Consider the following 12,115-nt stretch of genomic DNA (forward strand, 5'->3'; position numbering starts at 1 on the left):
TCAATTGCATGGGGTGAGGTTCAATTTAGCCAATGATACCTAATTCATAACGACGCTCTGTTTTCAGCATAAGGTTACTTGATGTTGAACAATGAGATTAACAAATCGTGACATGCACAGAAATACAAATAATGTAACAAAAGCTAATAATCGGCAAAACTGTGCTCTCAGTTACGCTGACATAAAAGAGGAGTAACTCCACATTGTCAACAAGCTATTCCATATTTACTTCAGTTCAACCAAGACCAGATTTTGGCTCTGTTATTCAACTCTTCAAGCAAAAACTTCCTTAAACTATTAGCCTGAGCCACTATTTCCCAGGGACAAAGAGAAATCATTCTGTCTTGAAACATTTATACCACAACAGAACAAAACATTGGAAAATGTAACGCATGGAGGGACCCTGCAAGTCAAGAGCCAGATTCTAAGATTCATTAGCAGGTATTTAGGGTGAAACTCTGGCCATACCAAAGTTACGCTATTGACTTCAGTGGGCTTAGGATTTCTCCAGGAGCTTTTAAAGCCAAAATCAGTTCATCTGACCTCCTGCATAATACTGGCCATAAAACTCCCAGCACTGGAGGTCGTTTCCATCTGTTTCCTATGGGTCAAATAAGGCTGAAGCAAAGTGGAAAGTAACTAGAAAGTAGTAAAAGAAAAATGGTTTGGAAAAAGTAAAACTGATTCAGACTGTCCACACCCACAGCGTTTACAGAGGTCAGACAAGGACTCTTCTTCCCCTTCCTTGAACTCAAATATTTCCTTCCTTGTTTCAAGCTGGCATGAGGAGAAACAGAAAAGCAGACAAAGCACATAAACACCAATCTCTGTGGCCTGAAAGAGCCACTGGAAGGCAGATCACTCCATCCTAAAATAGTACCCTAGGAAAAGCTGAACTACCACCAGAGGAGCCTCACTTTTTTTGAGAATACTCCTTTGAGAATAGGCAAACTCGCTGCTTACACCTTAAATACCTAAAACAAGGTGAGATTTATCCCATTCTATGTGTGTGAGTGGAACCATCTGCAGGATGAGGATTGTACTTGTTATAAGAAGAGATACCCACCCAGAGGGTGGTGACGCACTGGCACAGGTTGCCCAAGGAGGCTGTGGATGCCCCATCCGTGCAGGCATTCAAGGCCAGGCTGGATGTGGCTCTGGGCAGCCTGGGCTGCTGGTTGGTGACCCTGCACACAGCAGGGGGTTGGGGCTGGATGAGCACTGTGGGCCTTTGTGACACAGGCCATTATCTACGATTCTATGCAAAGCACAGGGGGCACGATAAAAGCGGTAAGACTAATCGATTCCTTGCTCAAAATGAATTTGAAAACTATTTAAGATAAAAGAGAGCAAAAATGTTTACATTTTAAAAACTATCCTAAAGCAAAATAACATAAACTTTCCAAGCAAACATAGAAGAAAAGAAGTGTTTAGGTTGTTTGGCTAAGTCATACTTAAGGTACTCAATCATTCTGGGCCATGATTTAGCAGAGGGCTGTTAGTCAGGGTAGGATGGTTGGGTTGTAGTTGGAGTTGATGATCTTTAAGTTCTTTTGCAACCTGAGCGATTCTACGATTCTATGATTTTCACATGACTTCTAAAGTTTTTATTACCTTTGAAATCTGTCCATCATTCAGGACACCCACACCTTCCATGCTATTTTTTTCTCACACCAACATTTTACCACAAAACACTTTTCCAAGCCAAAGTAAGATAGATAGAGCCCTCTTTGTGTCACTGAAAGCACGCAACAAGAATTTAAAGTCATCACAGTACAGCAACACAATGGCTTTGGAGCTACCATCTGAAACCACCGTCTGACCTCAGTAGCACACACAGAATTAGCAGGACCGCACGTTTCTGAATCGTCAAGCCCACAAAGTTCAGCCAACTGCAATCCATGCACAAAACTGAGTAGCAGTTTCTACTGCTGCCCTGGACAACTAATGGCTGCTTTCCCTTTTTACTGCTTTCTTCCATTGCCCTCCAGTAAGATTTATCCTGTAACACACGCAAATGAACTTGGTGAAATATGCAATGAGGGAGGAGGGGGAACAGTACATAAATATCCGCAGTCTCACACAAACAATATGAGATTTATTTCTACTTTAGAAAAACAAACCACCTTTCCTGATCACTTCCAGATTCACAGAGTCTGATATTATATGAGACCCAATACTGTTTTCTCGTAGGAGAAGAAAACCAGCTAAGAAACTGCAATTTTAGGTAAGAAAATAATATCATTCTAGCAGTCTGACAGTCTGATTAAAGACCAAGGATCCATATTTTCACTCTATTTTTCTACATCCTGCTCACTTTTTTTAAGCAGGCTCAACAGGGTTCTGTAACTTTAATCTGAACAGATTAATCCTTCTCATGAAGCAGAGCTGCAACTGCAGTATGTGTTACTGCCCCTGTATTACGTACTGTCCTCTTTGTGATTTTGATATGACCCTTGTGACCGGAGTGCTGCCTTGAATGCCTCTGTTCAGCTGTTTAAAAGACAGATGTCTTGTCTCAGCTGGTTGTATGGGCTCCTCCCGCTCACAGACACCGAGCATCACAGGAGGGCAGCTCCTTCCTCCTGTCAGAGACCCCCAAAAGAATCTGAGTGGCTCCCTGCCCCCATGCCCTTCCCACAGCACGAACTACAGGTGAAACCTAAAGGACAAGCTCAGGATAGATACCTAGTAGTCAGGAAGGTGAAGTCAGCAGAGATGAACCCTACCCTTTAAACATAATTCCACAGTTCACCTAAGCGCTGTAGCGTAATGTTCCCCCTTTTTTATAGTTACATAGATACTCAGTACTTCACACCCCAAAGGGAAAGCACATCGCCAATGTGAGCAGTGCAGTCCAACTTCCAGGCGTATTTCTGCCCTGTGAGATCCATGGCTTTAAGGAGAATCTGTATTGAGGGGTAAATGATGGTCAGTCCCTACAAAAAGGAGGGAGGTGTGGTTCCCGTGCATCCAACCATCCAGATACCCAACTCTGGGCCAAAGGTGGTTTCTGGAGTGAGTCACCTCTGCTATTAAAGATGAATTAAAAGATAAATTATTCAATATTAATAAAAGATGGGCAACATAAAGGGAAGTTCTTCCAGTTTTAGTTTGTATTTTAAGGTAAATGAGACTTTCCCTTGGAGGTAGATTTATGTACCTTTTCATAGATCAGAGAACATGGCAGGAAAACTGAATGACCCATGTGCAGCTTTTAGACAGACAGACTGAGGTGACATGACCCCTTCCCTTCCCTTGCCCTTCCCAGACCCATCAAATTTCACCCCAGTGAGACCGAGCCAAAAACCTCAATTCCTTGGTTGGAATCAGATGATCTGTAAAGTCTCCTCCAGCCCAAGCCACTCTGGGATTCCTTAGGAAACTTTTCCTCACCCAAAGCACAATGATCCACAGGGCTCGGGTCACCTGGGTCTAGGAGACCCAAGCCCAAGTCTTTTCTTCCCAAGCTATTCTATGTGACCTTCCATAAATGATTTAAATGCTCTGAGAACTTCCTACAGACAAAACAGGGATGACAGATTCTTTACATTGGTAGAAGCAGTAATGTGCCAGCCGTGGGCATTTGTTTCTGGTCAGAGGGAAATGATCTATAACAAAAAGAGCTATCCTGTTTCTGTGACACCATCTATCCTACTCCCAAATCAAACCTAATGAAACAGGTGTATCGATTATGTCAATAAGAAGAAAAACAATTCATAGCATCTAGAAAGTTTGTTTGACAAATATCAGTTTTCTTCCTTCCTTCTTATTCTGTTTTTCAATGGAGGCAGGAAACAAACGCAATACTTGTAACTTCATCACAAAAAGTGAAACTGGAACACCCACAAATGCAGTTTTGTGAGAAGAAAACCCAGGTGTGAGAATGACACCAAAAGTGAGGCTCATTTCCAACTCTCCTAGGAGCCACAGTGACCTGAGGGCAGGAAGCAACCCAGTGTAAAACTGTGGCCTACCAGTGCCCCAGCACCTCGCCTGCATTTCACAAATCATCGCAGCTCTGCAGCAGCACACACATGACAGACACCTTTTCTGTGCCTCACCTTGATCACTACAGCTCTATTCTAGTGCAGGTGTCCCTGACACAACTGCAGGCAAGCAGCAGTTGATTTGCATCAAAACCCTGAAGAAAAAATGTGATAATAATAAAAATGTGATAATAATAAAAATGTGATGATAATAAAAATTAAAGCCCTGCACAACATTAAGCCATACTATTAGAGTGTCAGATTAGCGTTCCAGTATCTCCATTGCTAAGATGCTACACGTTTACTCCGAGCGTATGGTTTTGTTTTATTAGCAAAGAGCAAACCTGATGATTTGGGGACTGACAAAACCAAACAACCTGCATGCTTCTGCTTTAAAATAAGAGCAAAGTTAGCAAACACTGAGCGCCGCTGGACTCAGAGACAGTGCGGTGGGGACCCCTGGTGTTCTGTGCCTGAGGAAAGAGAAATAATCCCATCTTTAACACCAATTCATTTCAAGGCTAGCCATATCATAGCAAAGAAGTCAGCTTTTGTTGGCAACAAAGGGAAAGTCAGCAACATTTAGCCAGAACACATGGATGACACTTTACAGCTTATTGGTCCTCAGGTCAGTTAAAGAATCTCAGCCTCACCTTGTTTTATTTTAGTGTTTTTAGTATTTTCTGCACTTGGTACTCAAAATAAAATAACAATAAAAATCATTATTGAGTTATAAGAATTAAAACCAAAACAACAAAAAAGAGACAATGAGATGTACAAATGACTGAGGTTGTAATTCTTAGCCACCGTTTCTCTGCTTTTGAGATTTTTGGTTTTAAGCCCCATCAAATGACTTAGGGATCATCGTAATTATGCCTTGACTTCAGCATTCCATGAGGAGCACCAGCAAAAAGGGTTATAATTATGTTTGGATGCATTAAAACATCCCAAGCAGTAGCAGAGGGGTCACACTTCCTCTGTTGCAACAGCCCTGTTGTGACAATACATTAAGAACATTTATCCCAGTTTTGGAGTCCCCTGTTAAAAAAGGCCTTGGAAATCCCCAAGAGAGAGGCCAAAGGAGAACAATAGTGTAGTAGTGCTCAAGGACTGGAAACGAGCCTCGGAATATCAGGTTTGAGAAGTTGATTTGTTCAGTTTATCGGAGAGAAGGCTAAGAGGCTGGTGTGTGCAGCTCTACAGTAACTGTAGCTAAACCACATATCTCAAGACCTGACATGTTTGCAAAGATGACAATATCTTTTCCCCCAACATAAAACTCATCAGATGTGTTACGGGGTTTATCCACAGCTGTCTGGTCTTTCTCCGGTTGAACAGTTGGATTAGGCAGACCAATGGCTTGAAGTAGAGCAGAAAGCACTGCTGACTAGATGCCTTCCTCAGAGTTTCAGGGCCATCCTGACTCCAGGTTAAGGTCCAGGATACATACTTCTTTCAGTTTTGGCCATCTGAATCACTAGGGATTCTCCTTCTGCACTGTAGAACATGGACCAGCTATTGCCATCACCTGAGCCCCTCTCATCCAATACATTCCCTCCTTAGAGGGGCATTGGGCAGTAAAGACATTTCAGTTTTTCCTGTTCTCTGCTTAGATGCAAAACAGCTTATAATCTACAGGACTAAACAGCAGCATGTTTGCTGAATGAGTAAAGCTGACAGGGCTGTGCTTTGCACCCAGAGCTTCTGGCAGCCTGAAGCTCTGAAATTTTGGTATTTTTTCCTGCAATCAGCAAAATTGGGATATTTAGAAAATAATTGTGTCTCTAATTCTCATTGTCACCTTTTTTCCCAGCACTGTTTTCAAGCTAAATGTCAGTTACTTAAGATCCTCTCTAATAAAGAAAAATAGCAGCACTGATTTTCAGTTATGTCTCATTCTTCTCTTTCCAATTGCTTTATGAAGAACATTTGCATGGATAAAACAAAAAAGTATGTTTTGGGAAAAACAGATTCTGGACCGATGCTTTGCCCTTTGAAGTCCCTATGTTTTGAAAATGGACTTCAGTGCAGTAAAGAGCCAGTCCCTGGGCTCTGACGTGTGATAGATCGCTCCACCAGTGCTAAATGTAAGTCTGGGGACGGCCCTCTTTGGACAGCAGGACCACTTGGGTGTTTAAATCCATATGCCTGGACATTCAAAGGCCGTCTAGTTCAACTGCCCTGCAGTTTGTTCATGCAAGAATTGGATGTTCTACCGAGTTAGGCCATAACTTCATCAGTCTTAACACGCACTTCAGATGCACCAAGTGTATCGCAACCAGTGCAGTTACCCACCCATGCGAAACAGCAGAGCAACAAAGTTAAAACCAAATCCTAAGTCATAATGTAATTTAGGCCTCCCGTCCCAGCAGCAAGGCGCTTAATTCCTCCCAGGACTGCTGCCACCAGCTTGCTCTAATCCACTTCCAGCTGTGCTACTGCTCCTGTGTGCGAGTGAGGAGCTGGGCTGGGAAGCAGAACAAAGCATCCCAGGGAAGCCAGAAGCACTTGGAGGAGCCTTCAAACACACGGGGGAAATCGTTCCTTCTTCAAGGGGAATGTTTGCCAACTACTGTTCCCCTTGCATGGATCTCAATCTTGTCCTGGCCTCTGCATGTAGGCAAAGGCCTCAGACCATGCCCTTGTTTGAGATCATCATTACACTCGCTGACTTTAGAGCATGGTGTCAACTGGTTTTTAGGGCTCTGTGTATTCTCTGTCTCATACATCTGTAAATATACAGATTTCTTTTTTTTTCCTCCCCATGTGGCATATTATGGCTTCAAGGCAACATCAGCTTGCAGACAAAAACCTTTCAAAAAGTTGTGCCTGTGGGTGCATTAATGGTGACTGTGCACTGTTCCTGGAGTGGGTGCACCTCAGTGTGCTGTGCAGGAGCACCACGTCCTGCCTTGGAGCTCCTGCAGTCTGACCACATCCAGGCTTACAGAGAGCTTTCATCTTGTACTGATTTCAATTAGTATTTTTCATATTTCCATCAGGAAATCCTCATGCCTTAATAAGTAAAATTAAATTGAAATGCCTGAGAAGGAAAAAAAAAAAAAAAAAAAAGAATAAAAACCAACCTAAGAGGTGGGAAAGTTCAGAAATTTCCTTAGTAAGGTACATACTTCCAAGGTAAAGACAAACTTTTGTTATCATTTTAGAAAAGAGAAAACCTCTTCCTTGCAGTAGCATGCGATTTCAGCTCCTGGCTGTGGCAGGTCAGAAGATCAGCCCTGAAACCCGTCCCCAGCACCAGGCAGAAGATTGATGGCTCTGGGCCTCCAGCCAGAATCATTCTGAGGGAGGTTTTCAAAAAGTTATTTCTCTTGCAAACAACTTCTGCAAAATGCTGTTCCTGAGCATTTTAGAGCTGGTCTTTAATTATGGGGCAAAACGGTGATAAAGCAATTGAAGGTGGATGATGACTGCAGTTCACTGCTCTACTTAACAAGTTAGCACACAGCTATCACCATTTTTTGAGTGATTCTTATGTGTGTTTTTATAAATAGACAAAGTGGAGAACAGTTTTATTAACATATCATGAGTGAGTTATATGGGTCATCCCAAATGAGTGGCAATAAAATCTTTATATCACACTCGACAACACATATTTAGTGTTTTATGTGCCACAAATGTTGCAGAAAAGCTATCTTACATATGTTCTAAGACTAGGTATTTTTTATGTTAGGCCTGGTTTTGTAAAGCTGCCAGGCACTTCAGCTGCCATGAGCCTGACGGTACTCAGCTCTGAGGGAGCCATAAAAACTTGTTTAAAATGTTCTAAAATAGCTTTTTTGTGTGTTTCAAAATGCCACAGTTGAAGATCTGTCATCCCAAGACACTCCGCAGCTAGAAAGCCCGTCACAAAGCAATTCCTCTTCTCCAAAATGATTTTTACAGCTATTTCTAGTCCTTCCTGGTTGCACGGCAGAGAAAACTTAATATTATCTCAGCGTAGGACAAATTATGGCTCATGCTGGGTTTGGACAGGTGTGGGGTTTTGTGGTGGAAAAGGGAAATTCTGCAACTGAAGAGGAAGAAGGAAAAAACTGAATGGCAATTTGAGACGCAGACACGACACACATTTATACCTATATATTTCTGTGGCACCTTGAAAAACTATGCAAAAATTGTAAAGCATTAACATTGCTCCTGAATTAGAGTCTGATCCCGCATTCCTGTCAAAGGAAACTCCTCATCCATTCACTGCATTCACACCACTTTTTAACCTTGCTCCACTAAACCCAACAGGAGCTGTGCCAAGAGCTTGGCTGGGCAGAGGGTGAAGCTTTTAGGCCCAGAAAAGGATGGGAGGATTTTAGGGTCATGATGAGTTGTGTCATGGTTCCAGTCTGACCTCCCCCACTGAGCAAGAGGAAGCTTTGGGGAAGGATGTGGATGCTGAGTACAGCAGTCTATGCTCATTGGATGACCCATGAAGCCATACCAAGGACCTGTGCACATCAGCTCCAATTCCACAAAGGACCCACACTACAGATCTATCACCGCAGTAAATATCCTACGTACATTTTTGGAACCTGCTGTTTTCCTGCTCATTTCAGATGCCTTTCCAGGTGCCCTTTGATGGGTGCATCTACCCAGACCGTGGGCCTGGATCTCTGCTTGGCAGGAGGAACCCCGTAGAGTCAGAGCAGCTTCACAGTGCTGAAGGCCAGCTTCAATCCCAGCCCCACACATGGGTGCATTCCTACTGCACACACACAGACGCAATGCACGGAGAGGTATTTCCCACCTCACGTGCCGAACCGCAGCATGATGCAGCTACTGAAAGAGGTGAACGACGTTTAATCACGTGTAAGCTAATTATTTAAATGTTCTTGTGCTTTTGGCCTCTTGATGTAAACCCAAACCAGACAAGCAGAGGCCTCTGGTCAGACGCTGGAAATTCCTGCGCGTGGGATCATGCTGGTGGTCCCCCGGCCTCGTGCCTTCTAAAGAGCCCTACAGAGAAACCTCCTTCCGTGCCGCTAATGAATGCGCCCACCCACGCTGGGCTGGTGCCTCCTAAGAACTCCATTCAAGAGCAACTTTTCAAACTCATAAATGAAATCAAAGGGCTCATTCTGCAAGCCAAAGAATTAGGATTTCAGGCGGGATGGTGAATGGGTGGCGGCTACGGGCTGTCCCCTTGGCTTGCAGTATGCAGCAAAAATAATCACAAGTGGTGTACTGAATTTGTACACAGCATTCCGATTAATTAAAGTGCATCCTCCCCCAATGAACAGATAAACTGTTACTACTCTGGATTCAGTATAGAGCTGGAGTGATTTGCTCAGCATCAACAGAAGGAACCAAAGTAAACTCTCAGGGCTGTGGTTTCCATCCCTGTGCTCGGTCAAGGTCTACTAGACATTAAGCACAAAGCGACCCAAAACTCTCAGCTTAGTCACACAAGCCTGAGCAACCTGTGTAAGAGCATCCAGAAGACAATGTCAAAAAAGACTGCCACTGCTTTGTTCTGAGGGCTCTTTGCATCAGCCATGAGGTGGATAAGAACTTATCGGTGATCCAAGCAAAGTCTAGTGCTGGGGCTGGAGGGCTGAATAACTCAGTTGTGCTATCTAAGCCAGATGTGGATCTACGCCTGCGATGAGACCTTCACTCCTTCAGAGAGGCCTGTTATAAAATTATCGAGTGACACGGGGGGTGGAAGGAATCAAGCCCGTTGTAATTGAAGTGACTTGAAATAATAAATGCACACACTTTCTTTAAACACAGCTTGCCACATCCTGAGGATCTGGAATCAATTCATTCCCTTTCAAGAAGCTTAAAAGTGGTGGGACTTTGATATGGCATGAGCATGTTTGCTTCTGGGCTTACAGCCCTAGCCAGCCCGTTCCAAACCTTTCAACATTTTTATATTATAAGGCAGAAATGTGAGCAAAACAAAAATGGAAAAAAAGCATCAGAAATTCAGGGAACTATTAAATGAGGGCAGCCTGGCTGCCAAATACCTTCAGTAAGTAAATGAATCATGATCAATAACATATTGCCATGCAGACTTACTCAGGAAGGTTATCACCTGCTTCTGTGCTAGGTACAAAACATAATGGCATGCAGCTAATGAAGTACTTCACAAATCAAGCAAAAAAAAAAAAAAATTTAATTAAAAAAATAAAAAAGTACTGTTATTCTCGACAATGCTGAAGAATTCAAAGTAATTTTAGCTCATCCAGAAAAAAAAACCCACAAAATTTTCCATGAAAACATTGTCAAAATCAATAGTCTACTCTGAATGCTTCTCTTTTGACAACACTGCACTTGTAGGAGGAAAGCACCTGGTCAGAAGGTGAGCTGTTTTGCCCACGGGATGTCTCAGCTTTGACTGTAAAGCTTCTTACTTTAAGTATTCATATACTTGCCAGCAGAGGGTATCACAATCTTAGAAACAAATGGATGCATATATCATTGTGTTTGTTCACTTACACGCAAGAATTCAAACAACTAAACGAAGATATTACAACTCTTGTCTTTTTCATAACATTTCCACTTTCAGGGAAAAATTATCATTCAGGTACTTCAGGAATATGGACTGTATGGTCAGAGCCTTCTCACCACTCCTCTGCCTCAACACGGCCAAGGGATGGCACTGCTTGGTGTCTGATGCCATTGCATGACTGCAGCTGTAAATCCTTCCGGGTGAAACACCATTTGGGGCGTATTGTGGGTGTGCACTGGGCTCTCATTAACTCTCCTATTCCCAAGCAAAAGCCACTTCATTTACTTTTGATGCAATGATACAGGTTCTCCATTCTGTTTTGGTTTTATGAACAAGAGTTTTTCTCTTTTTGTACTTTGATCCTTTGCAACTGGTGTCCCAGATAAAGGTGTGGATTTCCAGCTTAACCCAAGAATCTGAGTCAGCTGAAGACTGAGCTCAACATAGAGCATGGCTGTGAGCCATATGTCACTACCTTGAGCTGAGAGCTGGTGTGTATACAAAATGCATGATAGCCACAAGCAGCAACTTCTGTTCCTTGTAGACCTTAACTACTCACATGGAGATAAGGAAAGGGGCATTCTACAAAGCAGGATCAGAGGAACTCAAAATGATAGCTCAATAAAAATGTCCCCAGGATAAGGGAAACACTATTCTCACCCCACCTTGAAAACTGAAAGTCAATGACCCTGCTATAGCTGATGTCTGATTCCCACACAGTGTAGGTGTTCTCTCACAGCCCCTGAGGCTCTTGGGCACTTCAGTGGTGCTACAAAGAACAGGTCAGTACCCTGCTCACCTCTGCTCTGTCCTTCTTGTGCTGTAGCTCTTCAGCTGTAAGAAATCAAGCATTTCTCTGCTTAAAAGAGGAAAGCTGAGCACCAGCATGTTCAGAGATGTCCAGGTATCACAGCCATTAAATACCAGAGGGAGCTGCCAGCCTACATGTGAGCAGGACCTGCACATCGCAGAGCCACTGAGAACCACCATGCAGGATTCTATGTGTGGGCAAAGACCCGTGACAGTTTTTGAGTGCAAAGAACAGAGCAGCTGAATTGGAGACTAACAACTGCACCACAAACCATAACAATTCCGTTTGGACAGCCAAGATATTTTATTTTCACTGTAGCATCAATTTAGGCTAACTCTTAATTTATCTTCCTTTTACAAGCCTTCCTACAGAGGTTAGCTGTGCACCCCATTGGCATTAGACACACACACAAAAAAATCCTTTTAGCATCTCTATGCATTATAATTGTTTTCTTTGTTAACACCAAAAAAATACGAAGGAGCAGATTGTTATCTGACATAAATCATCCCTTCCCCATCTTCATCTCATGAGCCAGCCCCAGGCAATGAAATACAACTGCACAAATGAAAGCTGGGGCAAAGCTGTAAAACCTACTCGTCTCTGAATGGTATTTAGCAAGCCTTAAGTTTCTGGGTAATTAGGGATATGAGGTAAGATGTACATCAGTGAGTGACTGCAAGTATCCGGCCAGATCATCTCCAGGGATCTGGCAATGTAAACCCATTCTCTTTCATGGAGCAATGGGAACTTAGACTGGCTGAAGTCATGCCTCTTTGAGGGGAAAGGAATGTGAAGAAGAAAAGCAATTTCATTAAGAAGCAAGTGTAGGATGCGTGTAAATATGCAAGG

At 43.0% G+C, this 12,115-nt stretch overlaps 1 protein-coding gene across 3 annotated transcripts in view; it reads right to left on the bottom strand.

The window, feature by feature from the left end:
- Nucleotides 1-12,115, bottom strand: part of CLIC5 (CLIC family member 5) — a 61,331-nt gene that overhangs the window by 14,381 nt on the left and 34,835 nt on the right. The gene's annotated exons all lie outside the window — the stretch shown is intronic.

The sequence above is a fragment of the Coturnix japonica genome, chromosome 3 (assembly GCF_054131305.1).
Source record: "Coturnix japonica strain WE chromosome 3, WE-NBRP24, whole genome shotgun sequence".
NCBI lineage: Eukaryota > Metazoa > Chordata > Aves > Galliformes > Phasianidae > Coturnix > Coturnix japonica.